Here is a 17,665-nt window from a genome sequence, read left to right on the forward strand (position 1 = left end):
AATTTAGGTGTACACTGTAAGTGTACCACTATTGAACTGCTCTTTAACAAGACATACATTGTGTATCTGTGACCAAACTACAGTATTTTCTTTGCCTACACCTTGTGTGCACTCACAGGAGCTTTGGCTTTCACTTGGTGCACAAGTGAAAGATAATTGTTCTCGAAGGTGCAACCCACCTCCATCACCTATATTAATTCTCAGAAAATTGTCCTCTTGAGAGAAATAGTGTGTTTGAAAAAATTGTTTGTGTCTGCTTATATGAGCGTTTTTAGGACCATATTGTTTCTTTCACACAGTTCTGTATACATTTCTAAATGTGATGTGTTGCCCTGCTTATTTGTGTTGCTTATTTGAAGAAGGACTTACTTTCTCCTAGGAAAATGTTCCTAGAGCCTAGAAAGATCTCTAGTTTAGGCTAGACCCTTAACCAGCATGATTTACCTTATGACTGTTTCCATCCTTTAGTTTTTATTACATTTCTTTTGTGTTTCCTTTTTTTCATGCATGCTCTTCTCCATGACCTTAACTTTAATTTACTGTTTTCTTTTTTTTCTTTTTGCATGCCTTTTTCAATTTTTGTTGACCTCAGAAGGACAAGGGATATAGAGGGAAAAAAAGAGGGAGGGCTGGAAGGGGATGAACAAGATGAAGTATTTCCTGAGGAGGAAGAAAAAGTGGAGGAGGAGGAGGAGGCAAAAGCAAAGGAGCAAGAAATTAATGAAAAAGGGGAAGGGCAAGAGGTGACAGAAAACTGTGATAAGGAGGAGATCAAAGAATCAGGGCATGATGAAAAAGCTCAAGAAGACCAAGCTGAGGAAGGGAAAGAGGATGACAGGTAAAATATACTTCTGTTTCTATAGACCTATTTTTCTGCCTCCAAGACCCTATTTGTCTTTCCTTTTTATTCCTTTTGCTTGCTTATTGCCTATGCTCTCTGCAGCTTTTTTTTTTTTGTTTTGCTTTCTGTCATGATGCTTTCATATTTAATTAAGTTTCACTCTCAACTTCAGTGAACTTGTTATGCATACCAAATGATGCAGCACACCAACTTGACTCATTAATATGCATGCAACTACAGCATACTATTTTTTAAATTGGTTTAGACCACAATTTGGGTTTGACTATAATAAACAGTAGGAATTGTAGAATTCCTTCTTGTATTTCATGCTTGAATTATCATTTCAGGGAAAATCTTTTGTTGAGTGATATCTCATCAATATCAAAATTACTTTCATTTATGGCCATTCTAAAGAAGACAATATAGATTTTTAATTTTTTTTTACTAATCCTCTTTGGATAGGTTGATAAACTGTGCATAGTGATTGACAATCAGTGTCAAAACAGTGTCTTCCTATTTTCTTTCATTTGTTCACTGTGAATAACAGTCAAGCATTGCTGTATGGTGGAGTGGTCATGCACCTCTGCCGCTGTATTGTATCCAGAAACATTTCAGCACAACTGGCTCTGGTTTTATCAGATAATATTCTAGAATTATACATTTTACAATGAGTCCTTAAAACCATATAAATTTATGACATTTTGTATTTCAAAATCCATGTAAATTGCATTGAGAGAAATACAATATTCCTTCTTTATTCATTAGCAAAAAAATGAGTTTCAGATTTGATGAATATTCTTGAAATCCTTCTCACACAAGAATGGCAGAAAATCTCAGAAAAATATACTTTCTTTTATCTTACCAGTTCTAAACTACCTCTAAATAACTTATGCCTGTAAAACTCTGCTCATATACATTAGTGCAAGCACAGAGCACTCTATGGAAATCCACTCTCTTTCTTTGCTACCAGCTTACATGTGTACATGCGGGGGCTGCTCATAGTCACTTCATCATCAAAAATTACCTTGTTAAGGATAAGTCATACCTCTTGATATTAGTGTTCTTATATACTTTATGAGTAATGGTAATAGTCACACTAAGGTCTTCAATCTGCTGAGATCATAGTTGGGTTCAGTGTAACTTAAATGACCATGAAGACAGATACCCATCACAATTCATCCCATGACTATTTTAAAGAGTACCTCAGCACAATAAACTGCATTAGCTTTTGGAGCACTGGAGCACATTAAATCAATTCATCTTTTTTGGCAGAAGTAGCTGCAGCATCAGATTTTTCTTCATTAAACCTTGTAAAACTAAACCTTGGCATATGGTTGACCTATAGGGAAATCATAATTGCGTTCCTTCTTGGCAACACATGTTAGTAAACAGAAAGCATCACTCAAGCTTTGCTGTTGAGTATTCAGTATTCACAGTTCCCTGACATTATTTCTTATTCCAGCTCCCTGATGATATTAGGGACAAAAAATAATAATTAACAATTTTTACTGCAGGTAATCTGTTTAAGACTTCCCTAAATCTTAACCTCAATTTTTTTAAATATCAATTCTAAGCATTAATTCTGATACTCACAGTAGTTTTATCATGTGAGTACACAGCAATTATAATCACAGAGCACGATTTCACTGTTGAAATACTGTAGAAAAACACAATCTCTGTTCCAAGCACATAGAGTCTATATCATGAAATAACGTATGAGTTCAAAAGGGGAAGCACAGAAGAACTAAGAGATGTTCCACATGACAGAAGATAGTTACAACACTGGGTTAGGGACATCTTGACAATAGAGAATGCTAAGGGGAGATTTGACCAAAGAAAACAAGATGGCTTTGTGAATGTTTCTAGAGAGGTCCTTTCATGCATTCCAGGCAATGAGGAGAAAACGCGAGGTGCTTACTAAAAATATATCAAGTGGATGATGGGGCAAGTCTGATGAGCAGCAGGAGCTGATCTTTCAGTCTTGAATGAGAGAAAATAAATATGACAAGAAACAAATGCTAAAATACTGGGAAAAAAAGATGAATTATGTAGAACTGGATAAAAGAGAGTATAACTTTTTACTGATGTATGGAGAAAGATGGCACAGCCAAATAGGAAGGCTATGAAACTTAATCTTTCTGCCAGTATCCTAGAAGGGGTTATTGGATAAATAGTCAAGGCTGGAGAAAAGAACTGCAGTAGCTGTCATTTGAAATGGTGAGAATGGACAAAGCAATTATCTGTGTGGGTGGGCAGAAAGGGTAGAAATGTGAAATGCAAAGCATGTGCAAGTCACAAAGTTTTGCTGTGTATTGGAAGGAACCAGTAACATCCCATGTGAAGAAAGGAAGTGAATGCTAAAGGACAGTAGAAGGACTAGAGCTGATTAAGTAGGAAGATGATACAATCAAGAAAGGAGAATTTGTAGTGAAAAAAGTCATCTGGGATGTAATTTTGTAGAGTCACTTAAAGATTCAAGAAACAGAGTGCAGGATATAGTTTTAAGTAATGTATTTCTTCAGACACAATCCCTTCCTAATGCTTCATGCCCTTTGTTCCCCTACCATTGTTAGGTAAAAAGATTAATTTCAAATCCACTTTTTATTTCTTTTTTTGTATCATTCAATAAAAAAAAATCTTTAAAAATTTAATTTGTAGGTTTTAAAACTGATTTTTTTAATGAAAAACTTAGTTTTTCGTTAAAATTTAATTTTAGTATTGCAGATTTTATGGACCTTCCACTGTGATTGCAGCTATTAACCATTAAATGCAGTGTTTTGTAAAGCTGGAAGAAAAAGCATGTCAATTCAATTTGGGCAAGCTCCTTCATAGGGGTGGAAGCAATATTCTGATAAAAATATCAAAAACTGTGCAAAAGACAACATCAAGAATCCATTTTCAACATGTATGTGCTCTTTGGTTTCTTAAAGCTGTTTCAGAATGATTCCAATTATTGCTTTAACTATACTACTGCATGAAAGAAGTTAATTGTGCCTAACCTTTCTAGCAAAAAAGGCTGTATGTTTAAAGAGAAAACTGCAGCCTGAGACTCTTTCCCCATTGCATGATTGGTCTTCTAGGAAAATTGCAGTACAGGTAGTCTGTGCTCCCAATAGCTATAGATAAAAATATAGATAAATAGATAAATACATAAAGTTCACACACTGTCATTTCTACCATGTAGGGGGAGAGAATTTGGGCTCAGTTATGTCAATGTTCTTGTAATTTTTCAGGGAAAACAGGCCAGCATGCAGTGTCCTGCATCTCTCAACCAAATGCGTTGGTCTAACAATTTTTTCATCATTACAACAGTGACCTTGCCATTCCTGGGATGAGAATGGCAGGTTGCAGTGCAATACTTTTCAGCTGCAAAACGTTTCGTTATTCAGGCAGTTTGGGGTGGATATCATGCACTGGGTCCTTGAGCAAAACCCAGCAACTTTATCTTGTGTCTCTCTAACATAACTTTTCTGCATACTTATGACTAGATTGCCAGTCTGTGTATCTAAAATCAAAGGACCTAAAATAAAGATTTTTTCAGTAAGATTTTGTTAGTATTATTGGGCTGGGTTGAGTCTGTTAAGAGTTTATGACAAATTCTTGCCCCGTTTGAAGCATAGATTCAAAGCCACTACTTTTTATGTAAGCTTTTTAACTTTACTATTCTACAGCAAGGCAAATCTTCAAAAGCTATAAATTCATATAGCTAGTGAGTCTTTACCAATATGGTCAATAGTTTGGCCATTTTTTTTTTACATTTTCATAGATGACATGCAGAAGAAAATTAACTATAACTTCTAGAGAAATATTACGGGAAAGTATGAAAAAGATCAATGGTTAAGAAAGGAATTATATGAATTCATATATTTGTTGTGAAATCTTTACAGAGAATTGAATACAAATAATTTAAGAAATCTAGCAAAGTCAGCTGTTTCTCAGTTATTTGTCACCATCTATCAAGCCCTTGGAGACCTTTTTTTCTGCTACTTTGGATTAAGTACAAAACATGTATAGGCTTCTTTGCAGCTAGTAAACTCATTTTGATTCACTGGGAAATAATAAAGTAATGAATTTGGAAGTACACATTATTAACAGGTGAATATTAAAAATAGCTCATTTGAAACAGTCTGCAGCTTCGATATATGGTGCCCAGCAGGGAACTCAGACATTTTTTCTTTGACAGAAATGCAATATCATTGAGACTGCTTGCCTCTCCTTGAAATGCAGCCTGCACTTTAACTCTGTTGAACCAACTCTGACCTGTGATCCATAAAGCACTGATGCACTCCTGTTTCTAAAGGTTTTTTAAAAACAGTGCATCCGTAGTCAAAAAAACAACCCAATACAAAGCCAACAAAAACCCAAGAGATGCAGAGGAAGACAAGCATTCATTTTCTGAAAATATTTAAAGCTAGATTGAACAATAAGTTCTTCAATAGACAGATTGTTTAATCTTTATTTGTATGGAATTGAGCACAACAGGTCTGTGGACAAGAATGGCAACAGCAACAATAAAAGTGAGGTAGAAACTTAAAAAAACAAGGAGATCATGAGGCTTTTGTTTCTTTGATACTATGATTCTGTGGTTCTGTCTTAGTGATGTATGTTTTCACTCTTTTAATCTGTATTATTTTAATAGAAAAGTGACAAAATTCTGTAAAATTATTATATATTCTTCTAAATGTACTTTATTAAAAATAATTAATAAGCTTATCACTTAGCTTTCTAAGAAACAAACATAAACTTCTTCATGTTACTTCATCGAAGTATTTCTAAAATGTAGTCACTGGTTTTGTGCCATTGCCTTTGAAAGACATTGTCAGACCCATCAGGCAAGTATTGTATTTGAAATAAGGATAAGAGTCCCAGTGGTGTTCTTACTATTGTGTACTTGCTAGCTATGGTAAGATGATGCTCCAGTGGTTTACCATTGCCCATATATTGAATTTAATGTTATTTGACCAAGCATCTGAACATTCTCAGTAACAACACTGTACCTTTGTGGTGTTCATACTCCTGTTAAAGTCCATAAGGTGCTACCTAAGCAAACTGGTGACCCCTAGTAGGAAATAAAATTTCCTTACAAATACCACTGGGAGACATAACATGAGCACAATTCCTATGGAAGTCCAAGGTAAACAAGAGGCAAGTTGCTCCAAACTGGCACACTTTGCAAAGTACACATTGCCTCAGCAGGGAGATATGGTCATAGACCTTTCTTCCTCAGCTCAGAAAAACTGGCTCTTGTTCAGAAAGATGTAAGACACCTTTCCTCACAATGTTTTCTTTTTATGATAGTCTTAAGTTTTCTGTATGCTTTTATAATTTCCCCCAGAGACCAAAAGTGACTCAAAGTCATTTTGTCAAACTAACAGGAGTCAGACAGGCAAGATCATGATGTCCCAGATAATGTCTCTTTGGTTGAGGTAATTATGGCTTCAGAGCTCTTGCTCATGTCTCTTTAGTTCTTAGTCCCAGAAGATCAATTCAGAGATATGCTACAGGTTTGGGAGATGTTAGCAGTGCCTATGCTGACCCTGATTTTTCAGAGTCCTCAAGCAACCTGAATTTATGAGGAATGAAGGAAATGTCAGAGTTATTTTGTTCTTCAGACAGCCACTACCACACATATGCACATAAGCATTAAAACAAGCATGAGCATATTCACTTTGTGCAGTACTAATCAAAGCAATACAGTCTCTCATGAGTGAAGTATGGATGCAGCTGTAGTGAAATCCATACTGCTTAAAGCAATTTATTTAAATAAATCCCTTTCAGGACATCTGGCTCTTCCCTGTGTATCATGTGATTTTTTTTTTGTTTGTTTGCAATCACACAACACTTATGGGATGGACAAGGGGTCAGACCCAGCCAGCATGGGTTTAGGAAAGGCAGGTCCTGTCTGATGAACCTGATCTCCTTTTATGATCAGGTGACCCGCCTGGTTGATGAGGGGAAGGCTGTGGATGTGTCTACCTGGACTTCAGCAAAGCCTTTGACACTGTCTCCCACAGCACACTCCTGAAAAAGCTGCAGCCCATGGCTTGGACAGGGGCACTCTCTGCTGGGTTAGGAACTGGCTGGATGGCCGGGCCCAGAGAGTGGTGGTGAACGGTGCTGCATCCAGTTGGCGACCGGTCACTGGTGGTGTCCCCCAGGGATCAGTGGTGGACCCAGTTCTGTTTAATATCTTTATCGATGATCTGGATGAGGGGAGTGCACTATTACCAAATTTGCAAATGACACCAAGTTGCAGGGCAGTGTTGATCTGTTGGAAGGCAGGAGAGCTCTGCAGAGGGACCTGGACAAACTGGAGAGATGGTCTGATTTTCAACAAGGCCAAGTGCCGGGTCCTGCACTTTGATCACAACAACCCGATGCAGTGCTACAGGCTGGGGACAGAGTGGATGGGGAGCAGCCAGGCAGAAAGGGACCTGGGAGTTTGGATTGACAGGAATATGAACATGAGCCAGCAGTGTGCCCAGGTGGCCAAGAAGGCCAATGGCATCCTGGCCTGGATCAGGAACAGTGTGGCCAGCAGGACCAGGGAAGTGATTCTGCCCCTGTACTCAGCGCTGGTGAGGCCACACCTCGAATACTGTGTCCAGTTCTGGGCCTCTCAGTTCAGGAAGGATATTGAGGTGCTGGAGCAGGTCCAGAGAAGAGCAACGAGGCTGGTGAAGGGACTGGAGCACAAGTGCTAGGAGGAGAGGCTGAGGAAGCTGGGGTTGTTCAGCCTGGAGAAGAGGAGGCTCAGGGGAGACCTCATCACTCTCTACAACTCCCTGAAAGGAGGTTGTAGCCAGGTGGGTACTGGTTTCTTCTCCCAGGCAACCAGCAGTAGGACAAGAGGGCATGATCTTAAGCTCTGCCAGGGGAGGTTTAGGTTGGATATTAGGAAGAAATTTTTCACAGAGAGAGTAATCAGACATTGGAATGGGCTGCCCAGGGAAGTGGTGGATTCACCGTCCCTGGAGGTTTTTAAGATGAGACTGGATGGGGCATTTAGTGCCATAGTCTAGTAATTACAGCAGTGTTGGATCAAAGGTTGGACTTGATGATCTCAGAGGTCTTTTCCAACCTGGTTGATTCTATGATTCTATAATTCCCCTTAATGTAATCTCAGAAGCAAATCCTGTCCAGTTCCTGCATGTCTATTTTCCAAAGTTTTCTGTCAATGAGTTTTCTAAATAAGAAAATATTCCACATAGTTGATTTCAGTTTAGCAAGATGATACATCATGGTACTTCTTATCCTGAGACAATACATGATGTCTCTTACCTCTATATATTTTTCAGCATTTCAGCCTTCAAGCCTGTAATTTTTCTCACTTTCCCGACTTGATTTTTCATTATTTCTCTGGTGATTTTAGGTCTGGGACACATAGTGGATTCAAAGTCTGGTCTATCAATTCACTGCTTGCTTTTCATTTCATAGAGCTCTAGTCAGCCCTTCAAGAAAAAAATCTGAGCAGCATTAAGCAAGTTTGCAGTATAGCTTGTACTTAGCAGTATTAGTACAGAAACCTTTCTTCCATCTCTGCTGGAAGACTGTAATTCAACAGTATGTTGGAACAAGCACTCAACATCTGACTTTCAGATTAAATATATGCAAGTTGCGTTTCTGTAAGACACTCTCAATTAAATCAGGTTGTTCAAGATCAGTTTTAATTTGACAAGCTAGTTGTTATCGGGCTTTTACAAACACAACTGCTCCTTTGCCAGGCTGGGTTAAAGAAGATACTTTCTAAAAACTCAGAGAATTTGGATGTTACTCAAAACTCATTCTGTCCTTGATGGCAATGTGTTTTCTTTATTGCCAAACCTTTAGAGCTTGTATGGGCTGCTTGTATTTACCAATGAATATGACAGCTGACTAATGCAAGACTTCTGGACCTCAACTGATTCTCTTGCTAGACTTGTTTTCATCCACACAGAGTAAATGGCTGGTTTAGTTCACTGTATCACAGCAAGGGATTTCATTAAAGAGTCACTACTGTTAGCAGGGCAATAAAGCTTTTCTGTAACTTTATAAAGGAAAACTTGAAAATTTATCAACAATAGATGAATATTAATAATTTTCATTTTCATTATAACTTTAATTTAAATTAAAAAATTGTTATCAGTGGTATTTTTATACAAAAAATATAGCCAAATATTCTATCAGAGATGGTGAGAACTTTTATTAAAAATCTCTGGAGCCCTGTGAATAATTCAACTGCTAGTGTTTGGAAACAGCTGTTACAGTGTTTTTTCTTCATTGCTTATTTGTTGTGGCAATGCTTGGTAAATAATTCACCATCTGACCCAAAATTAGTTTGAAATTTTTTCCTGTTTCAAAAAAAAGCATGCTAGAGATGATATGTAAAAAGCTATACATTTATTTTTTATAATAATAAAACAGTGATAAGAGCTTTATATCTAAGCTCTCTAAGGTAGAGAAGGATACAGTTCAAGTCAACCTATGTACTGTAGCAGGTGAGGTATTTGTATGAAAGAGACCTTTGAAAAAGAAACTTTATTTAAAGATATTGTTACTCTTATTTTACGATGTGGCCACAAGTTTTCTTTGAATAACAATATACCTAACGAAATAGATTATAGTCAGTGCTCTATTTTTTCCCACCAACCTTCTTGTTATAATTTTAATAAAATAAACCTAATAATTAATCAGTCTGGTGCCTATTAGAGATTTATACCAACAATAAGTTAATAGAATAATTTTGACCAAGTGGATCTCCAGAGACTAAGTCATTATAATTTTGAACCTGTAGTGTCTCTCTTTGATGTGAATTGGCAGATGAGTATGTGCATTGGCCGGAAGCACTGTTCCCATGGAAATGTTTTTTCCTACATTGCAGCTGTCCCCATAATGCTGTTTTTGTTAAATTTCTTCAGTAAATTAATGAAATGAGAGCCTCTCTGATTGAGTTAAAAGGTCTATTAAGAATGGCATTAAATTAATGTCCTGCTTGTCAAAAGCTGTAAACAAAGTTTTTTGTGGATCTTCCAGTCTCACAAGAGATATGTATTAGAAAATATCTATTACAACAATTGAAAAAATTGTTAAAATCCTTTCCCTAGGACATCACAGCACATAGCTGTACTATGCACTTGGCAAAGTGCAGTTTTGCTATTGCAATGCCTTATTTTCGTTAGGGATCATTACCAGAGAATGAAGCTGGAAAGTAGTAATATTGACTTTTCTGTGGGAAATAAAGAAACCTGCAAGGTCCACCAAGTGACTTAAGACTAATTCTGATTCTCTGATACATACATTTTTGTTAGAGCAATGAGATTACAAGTTTTAATTTCCAATACTGCTGTAAAGACAACTGCAAAAAACCACACAGAATCCTCAAAAATCCTACCAATATTATACAGTACAATGGATTGTATTGATATTTTTCCTTCATATTTAAAAAAGTATTAATAATATTGTAGATTGGAAAAATGTGTGTGCTTCATAATACTGTTTTTAGTAAAGTGTATTCATTGATAAGTGAAAAAAATAAATCAAGTTTTTCATAATAATTTTACTCTACGAATCATTGAAACAGATAAAATAACATTTGTTTATTCTTTTTAGAATAAGTGATGTTCTTTGTAATTTGTTATGATTGTGAAGTCACTGGGTGTAAGGATTCTGTACTGCTCCCTGTACTGCTTTCTGCCATAGACTGCTAAGGTTCAGTGCCAGAGCCTGATTTAGAAGTCAGTTTTATATGGCTTAAGCAGTACATTACTACTGAAGAACTTACCAGGGGGAAGAGGAAGCTAAGCTTCAGGGCTGGGGTTCTTATTTTGAGGCTTATTTTGAGTCCCAGGCTTGGGACTTATTTTGAGCTGGCAGATGGATTGTGATATTATTTCTCAAGTGGGGGAAAGAGAGGTGTTCACCTTGCAAGTGTCTAATTATCATTTTGATAAGGAGAGAAAAATGAGATGGTGGCTAAGGCTGTCTGAAGGGGTATGATATGTGTTTTTTGAATGACCATGGTGTCCTAAAATTTAGGTTTGTTCCTCTTTGTGGTTTGTATTTCTTGCCTACAGAAGAAGACTAAGTCAGTGTACTTTCTTGGTTTAGCCTTTCTCATTCCTGCCTGTTGGTTTGCTTCATGTACAGAAGAATGGGCTGTACTGCTCTGAGCAACAGCATAGGATGCCTGCAAAAATCTTAATGAGGTTCTTTAACCTGTGGGACTTCATAATTATTTTTTATAGCAGTAAGAGCTTCCAGGGGGGTCATTGTCTTTAGTCCCTCCGTCCCCTTTCTGGTTAGTTTGCCACATATCGTAAATCTCAAAAGGCATGATAAAGCATAAGGACTCCCGGGTGCCAGTGTGTTTTTTTAGTTTGTGTTGGTTTGGGTTTTATTTTTGTTTTTCTGGCCTAAACAAAAGATTTCTGAGGAAATTTGGCACTTGCTGTACTAACCAGCCACTTTCTATAAAAGATTTCTGTTTCTGTAGACAAGAATCTGACCAAGATGCCTTCCAACTTCGCAACTAATTCAAAAACTGCAGCCAAAGACTGCAGGTTTTTAACTATGGCAACAGGACAAGACTTTCCATTTGGTACATATGAAACAATGAGGATTTATTGTGTCAGCACCTGCTTCGTGGAAAATATAACAACCAACAATATTATCAATTAGTTCTAAAATTAGAATTTTCTTTTAAGATTATGAAACACTTTCAAGTCCATCAGAAACTGTGAGAGTGGATGAAGTTTCTGACTTGTTCTTTAATACCTAACATCAAAAAATGTTGACTAAAACAAGTTTTCATCTGTAATCTATTTATCTATGATCTGAAGCATTTGCCCACAGTGCAGTCCATTTTACAAGATTTAAAATCATATACTGTTACATATAAAGTGTCTTCAAATCAGTTTTTCTGCCTTTAGGGCAGGATCCTTTTACACTGTGAAATCTTCTCTCTCCTTAACCCAAACCTCACAAACAATTCCTCTCCTTCTTAGTCAGATATAAAGAAAATGGTCTGCCTAAAGCAGGAGATACCAAGACTAAATCAAAGGCAAAGGTCTTCTTGTGAAACCTTCTTCTCTGTTTCTCTTCTATGAGGACTTCCTCAGGAACTTTTTGTGATCTTTTTGTAATTCAATACAAATATTAACAAACTGGGGAGAAAAACATGATAGTTTCTGATTATTTGCTGTAGTAGGAGTCTGGAAAACTTTGAAACCCCTTTTTTTCCATAGAGTAATTACACTTTCTAGTTTGAAAACAGGTGAGTCTCTGCAAAGAGATCTTGAAGATTAATGCCTTAAGAAATCCAGAAACTTAACATTGCATTTCCAGAAGGCTATGTATGAATAGCAGTTTTGTAGTTGCTTACTGTTTTTCTTTAAAATCATTCAGAAAAAGCTAATTAGCCCATTGAATATCAAAATTTGAAAACAATCTGAATTTGTAGTATCATCAAGGAGCTTAAGATTAAGTTAAGGTTGAGTCTATACCAGTGAGCTATACAGGGCCAGGACACATTGTTTAAACAGCTTGTGTTCTCTTTGGCATGGCTTTGTGCTGGACATACTGATAAGGTGCCTCTGATTCAGTTCAGGGACAATTCAAGAGATAGCATGGCTCAGGGTCAGTTTCCTCTTGTCAGGATGCCTGAGAAAACACTGTTTGGCAAAGAATGTAAGCTCGCTGTGTGTACACTGACTGTCAAGGTTAGACAACAGGCCTAAGCTATTTTATTAACTGCTATAGTTGTGGCACAGGAATCTTCAACAACTGCAAGGACCATGTTAAATTTCACAGAATCAGAGAATTTCCTGAGTTTGAAGGGACTTACAAGGATCATCAAAGTCCAACTCCTGGCCCTGCCCAGGACAGCCCAAAGAGTCACACTATGTGCCTGAGAGCATTGTCCAGATGCTTCTTGAATGCTGGCAGGTTTGATAATGTGACCACTTCCCTGGGGAGCCTGTTCCAGTGCTCAAACACCCTCTGGGTGAAGCACCTTTTCCTAATATCCAACCTAAACCTCCCCTGATATAACTTCATGCCATTCCCTTGGGTCCCCTCACTGGTCATCACAGAGAAGAAATCAATGTCTGCCCCTCCACTTCCCCTCATGATGAAGCTGTTCACCACTATGATGTCTCCCCACAGTCTCCTCCAGGCTGAACAAGCCAACTGACCTCAGCTACCCCTTGTATGACTTCCCCTCTAGACCCTTTACCATCTTTGTAGCCCTCCTTTGGATGCTTTCTAATAACTTTATATCTGTTTTATATTGTGGTGCCCAAAACTGCACATAGGACTTGAAGTGAGGCCCCATCAGTGCAGAGCAGAGCGGGACAATCCCCTCCCTCCACTGGCTGGCGATGCTTTACCTGATGCCCCCCCCGGACATGATTGGCCCTCCTGGCTGCCAGGGCACTGCTGATTCATATTCAACCTGCCAAAAAGACCCTCAGGTCCCTTTCTACAGCACTGCTCTCCAGCCTCTTGTTCCCCAGTCTGTACCTACATCCTCCGTCCCAGGTGCAGAATCAGGCACTTGTCTTTTTTAAACTTCATATGGTTGGTGATTGTCCAGCCCTCTGATTTATTGAGGTCCCTCTGCAGGGCCTTTCTGCCTCTGAGGGAGTCAACGGCTCCTCCCAATTTAGTATCATCAGCAAACTTACTTAGAATACCTTTAATGTCATAGGTATCCATCAGTCTGACTGCCCTCAGTTGTCTAGTATATATTTTTAAGAATATTATCTAGTGATTAGGGCTGTCATACTCCACTGTTGGCTTTAAATTACAAATTTATATAGATGTCTTACTGTAATTTGTTTTCTAATGTCTTATTTTTCTCTAGTTTGGTTTTTTTTTAAGAACTTTCTGCTTTAGCTTTGAGAATGTATTCCTCTAAAATTTATCCATAGTGTAGGTGACCATAAACTGTTAAAGTTTAGAAAATGTACTGTAAAATACATAGGAAGATGAAATGCTCAGCTGAACACTGACTATCTGGAATAATTGTCACTTTGGAAAATATAAAAATACTTAACATCTGTCTTAAGTTTGCTTTAAGTAGACTATTTTAATTGATGATCAGATTTCAGGGTTTGTATTACACTTGTTAGTCATTTAACTTGCATTTGAGTACTCCTCCTGCTTGTTTGTGGAAAAACTACATAGGAATGCTGTATTTTTGGCAGGCTGTGCAAAGTTACTTCTCACAACTGAGAAAAACTAGAAAAGGAAGTGATTGGAGTGGAAGACAGAGTAGAGTAATCCTTCCTTTTTCACTGTTCCCTGGAGAGTTGAAGAAGCTGACCAGACGCTTAACCAGAGACCTGTCTGCAGCTCTTGCTGTCCTCAGGTGCTTTCCTGGATTTACCGCTAATGCAGGAAGCAATGCTGCCCTGTGAGCTTTGCCCATCACCCCTCCCTTGTTCATGGGTTGGTCAAACCAAAGTCAATAGCCTGGCTGCCGTCTTCACTCTGCTATTGCTATAGGCTGTGGGCTGCCACACAACTGGGGTTGTGTGATGATTTTGGTTTTGTTTTGGTTCTAATAATGGTATTATTATGCCACTATGCACATGTTATTTGGACTGGGATAGTTAATTATTTTATTCCCCCCTCCCTCCCATCTGGCTGCATGTTCTCTTTGATGAGGATATTTTTAAGATTAATATCTTATAAGGCACCTTGAGAACCCTGTTTTTAGTGCACATCTATTCATTGACTCATACAATCTCATAAATTTCTTTTATTTAATGTCAGTTTTAAAATATTGTTGAACTGGATATGTGTGTGATTGTTTCTATATATGTACATGTAAAGAAAACTTCCAGTAATTTCTGTTTCCTGTTAAGAGAAAAGGTTGTATGATTTACTCTCTAAATTTTGCTCTGAAGTCCAACTTTTCTGTTACCTCAGAAAGGAACCAAACATGACATACAACATACAGTTTTTCTGAAAATTATCCGTTTCTGACACTGTCAAAAAGCAGCCTGGTTAGAAGGATGGCTTCTACTGGTGAGAATATCGAGCATCTATCAAGCATCTACCAAAAATAATTAGTGAATTAGGGTTTGGATGGCCAGAAGGGGTTCAGAGTGTTGGTGAAGGAAGTGCTCATGACCACTGTAGGTTTATTATGAGGAACTATAAACCACTCAGAACTCTCTTTGTGCTTATTTCTCAAAGCTTTTTTGTTGCAAGAGGAATTGAGAAAAAACTAAGCCACTGCTATGTGATGGTTTTCTCCAGGAGTTGTTTGCTAGTTGGGACTGTAACAAAGATGTCTTCTCTGTTGCTTTTAAAGTAGGGGAAAACCCCCCCAAACCTTTAAATATAGCAAATAGTTTTAGGACTCTACTGGGGGGAAAAAAATAGAAGTTTGTGAATGAACTTTCAGTATTAGCCATTTATACTAGTATTTGGCATTTTCACATAAATCTAAATATAAATCTCTTTTTTCTCACTTGAATTCCCTTTCCTACTTTTCTCAGTTGGTTGAGAGAAGGTGTCTGAATGAAGTCTACATCACTGCTGGCAGGTGTACACAGCAAAACTTCATTTTGTGATACAGAAGCCTTTAGCAGTGAAGGAGCAAATTTTTGAAATTCACAGTACCTTCATAGCTAACTGCATAGTGAGATTATACCAACTTTGTTTGCATGCCAACCTCTTTAAATATATTGATTTCTCTAATAAGGGTAATTATTGTAATCCATTCCACTTAAATAGAATTACACATCTTGGAAAGGGCACACAAAGCACCTCAAAGGCACATTAGACTCAGGAAATGGTAAATTCCTCCTCAGTGCAACTTTTGTATGAGTCAGCAGAATATTTTTTTCCTTTGCTATAAGACATTTCTTGAATGTTAATATCATTTACAAAAGAATGCATTGATTACTATTTTCCACTGATTTTCTGGGTATTATTTTTGAAAATTGGATCATAGAAAATAGGTTGTTCTGCAAGCAGTAAAAAAGTTATTTCCTTCATCAGCCTGTGCATGTAAATGAGATGCTACATAAAATAACAGAGATTCAATAATGACTTATACTGCAATCTTTCCCCAAAGAGGTATTTATAAGATCTCTTTTCAGGAGTCTGTTTTCAAAACAGTTTTAGAAACTAAACAGCTTTAGTTTTCTACTGCTCTGTCTAATTTGAAAGGATTTTAAAAAATGTTGANACCTGACTAAAAACCCAGTCATGTTAATCATATTTCCTTTGAGAACTTGGGTTAAAGAAAGCATTACTGGATAAGGGGCTCTAATTTTCTGATTCTTATTAGAATTTTACTCAAGATAAAGTTGAAGATACTAGCTCTTCCCAGGTTTCTAAACCTCTAGTATTTTTTATATGCAAGGTAGTGTTAAAACTGAGAACTAGTTTCTGTGTCATTCTGTGTGATTTTTGTGAATCAATCCCTAAGGTTTTATTTGATAAAAAGTACAGCATGTGATGTTACCATCTGAGAAGTAAGTTATCGTAGTACTGAAAAGACACAGAAATACAATTCCTCTTCTATTGTCTTCCTTGCCTTCTTCTTTACCCACATCCTATCATACTCCTTCCTTGGTTATAAATATGCCAATGAGAGTCAGTGTGTACTAATATAACAACAAAGAGAGCTAAAAAAGGGTAAGAAAAATGATTTCAGGTTACCACTGTGTTCCAGTCTTTTGTTATTGTCTGTCCAGGCAAGGCCACTATGGCTCTCTCGCAGCTTTGTTTTGTGCTTCTCTATCTGTTGATCCAAACTCTCATTCATATTTTCCCTTGTAACTTCCCTGAGAAGGACACTCAGCATTTTTTTCACTTGATGACAGAGGTCTACTTCTTCTACGAACTAGCTCTTTGCTTTCCCACTGAGTTGTGGCTAAACTACAAGCATTTTGTGCTTTCATGCACATGCAACTGTCAACCAAAGAGCAGAGGAGCACTGTCTGGGTACCTCTCAGATATATCAAAGAGTTGCCTCATCCCAAATTCCCTTGAATCTGTGGGAAGCGACCCAGTGATTCTTTTGCTTTTGAGGGCACTGCATTAATTCCATAGATAAGGTATTGACAGAATATATGTTGCAAAAAATTCATAAAGAAGCAATAAAACCTTCAGTTTTTGAAATAGATTCAGGCCATTACAGGTAAGGAAAAAGGAGTGAGGCTATACCCACTAAAATTTACTCTACAGCCACTTTCTGAGCAGTAAAACTCTAAGAACAGCCTCTGCACGTATTTGAAAATCTGTTTAAAGAGCAAAACTATTTTTTTTTAGCCTTTACATACTGGTGATTTAATTTCCCCTGGTTTCCAAAAGTACTCCACTGTTTTATGGATTGTTTAAAACTGCATCTCATGGGGACTTTTTAGTGAAATGCACTCTCTGTGGAGAGAGAATGGCCTATTCTCTCTCAGGCCCACATGTACTCCAGAGTTTCCAGTTCTGGATATTTGTCCAGACACCTACCAGTTAGATGTCAGGGCAAAATGTGGATAAGTACTGCTGTCATCAGTGTAGATTGCCACTTCTGTGGAAGGGAAAAGTCCCTTAGCCTGGTCCACTAGTAGATCAGATCCCTGTGGGACTTGTGAAATGCTACAGCAGATAATTTAGATGCAGCCACATAGAGCATGTAAAAACAGTCTGTAAATGAGTATAAAAGGTATATTAGAATTAAATTCTATTTTATCAGTAGTGGTGATCTATATCACATAGCAGCCAAGTGTTGTATGAAATACATATCTAAGAGCTGTGTTTGTTGATGAAGAGAGAAAGCAAAAAACCTATTAGTGTTCATTACTGTATGATGACTGAGATAAACCAGATTAC

The 17,665-nt window shown here is 37.4% G+C and overlaps 1 protein-coding gene across 45 annotated transcripts in view; it reads left to right on the forward strand.

Annotated features, from left to right (window-relative positions):
• RIMS2 (regulating synaptic membrane exocytosis 2) overlaps positions 1 to 17,665 on the forward strand; it is a 448,944-nt gene that overhangs the window by 374,580 nt on the left and 56,699 nt on the right. For 2 of the 45 annotated variants that reach the window (XM_017806484.1, XM_017806483.1), the window contains exon 1: positions 653 to 838. The exons of the other annotated variants lie outside the window; for them this stretch is intronic. The gene's annotated coding sequence lies outside the window, so the exon portion shown is untranslated. Of the gene's footprint in view, positions 1 to 652; positions 839 to 17,665 lie in introns of those variants that run through there. 45 annotated transcript variants of the gene reach the window in all.

Source organism: Lepidothrix coronata, unplaced genomic scaffold (genome assembly GCF_001604755.1).
Source record: "Lepidothrix coronata isolate B3197 unplaced genomic scaffold, Lepidothrix_coronata-1.0 Scaffold15, whole genome shotgun sequence".
Classification (NCBI taxonomy): Eukaryota; Metazoa; Chordata; class Aves; order Passeriformes; family Pipridae; genus Lepidothrix; species Lepidothrix coronata.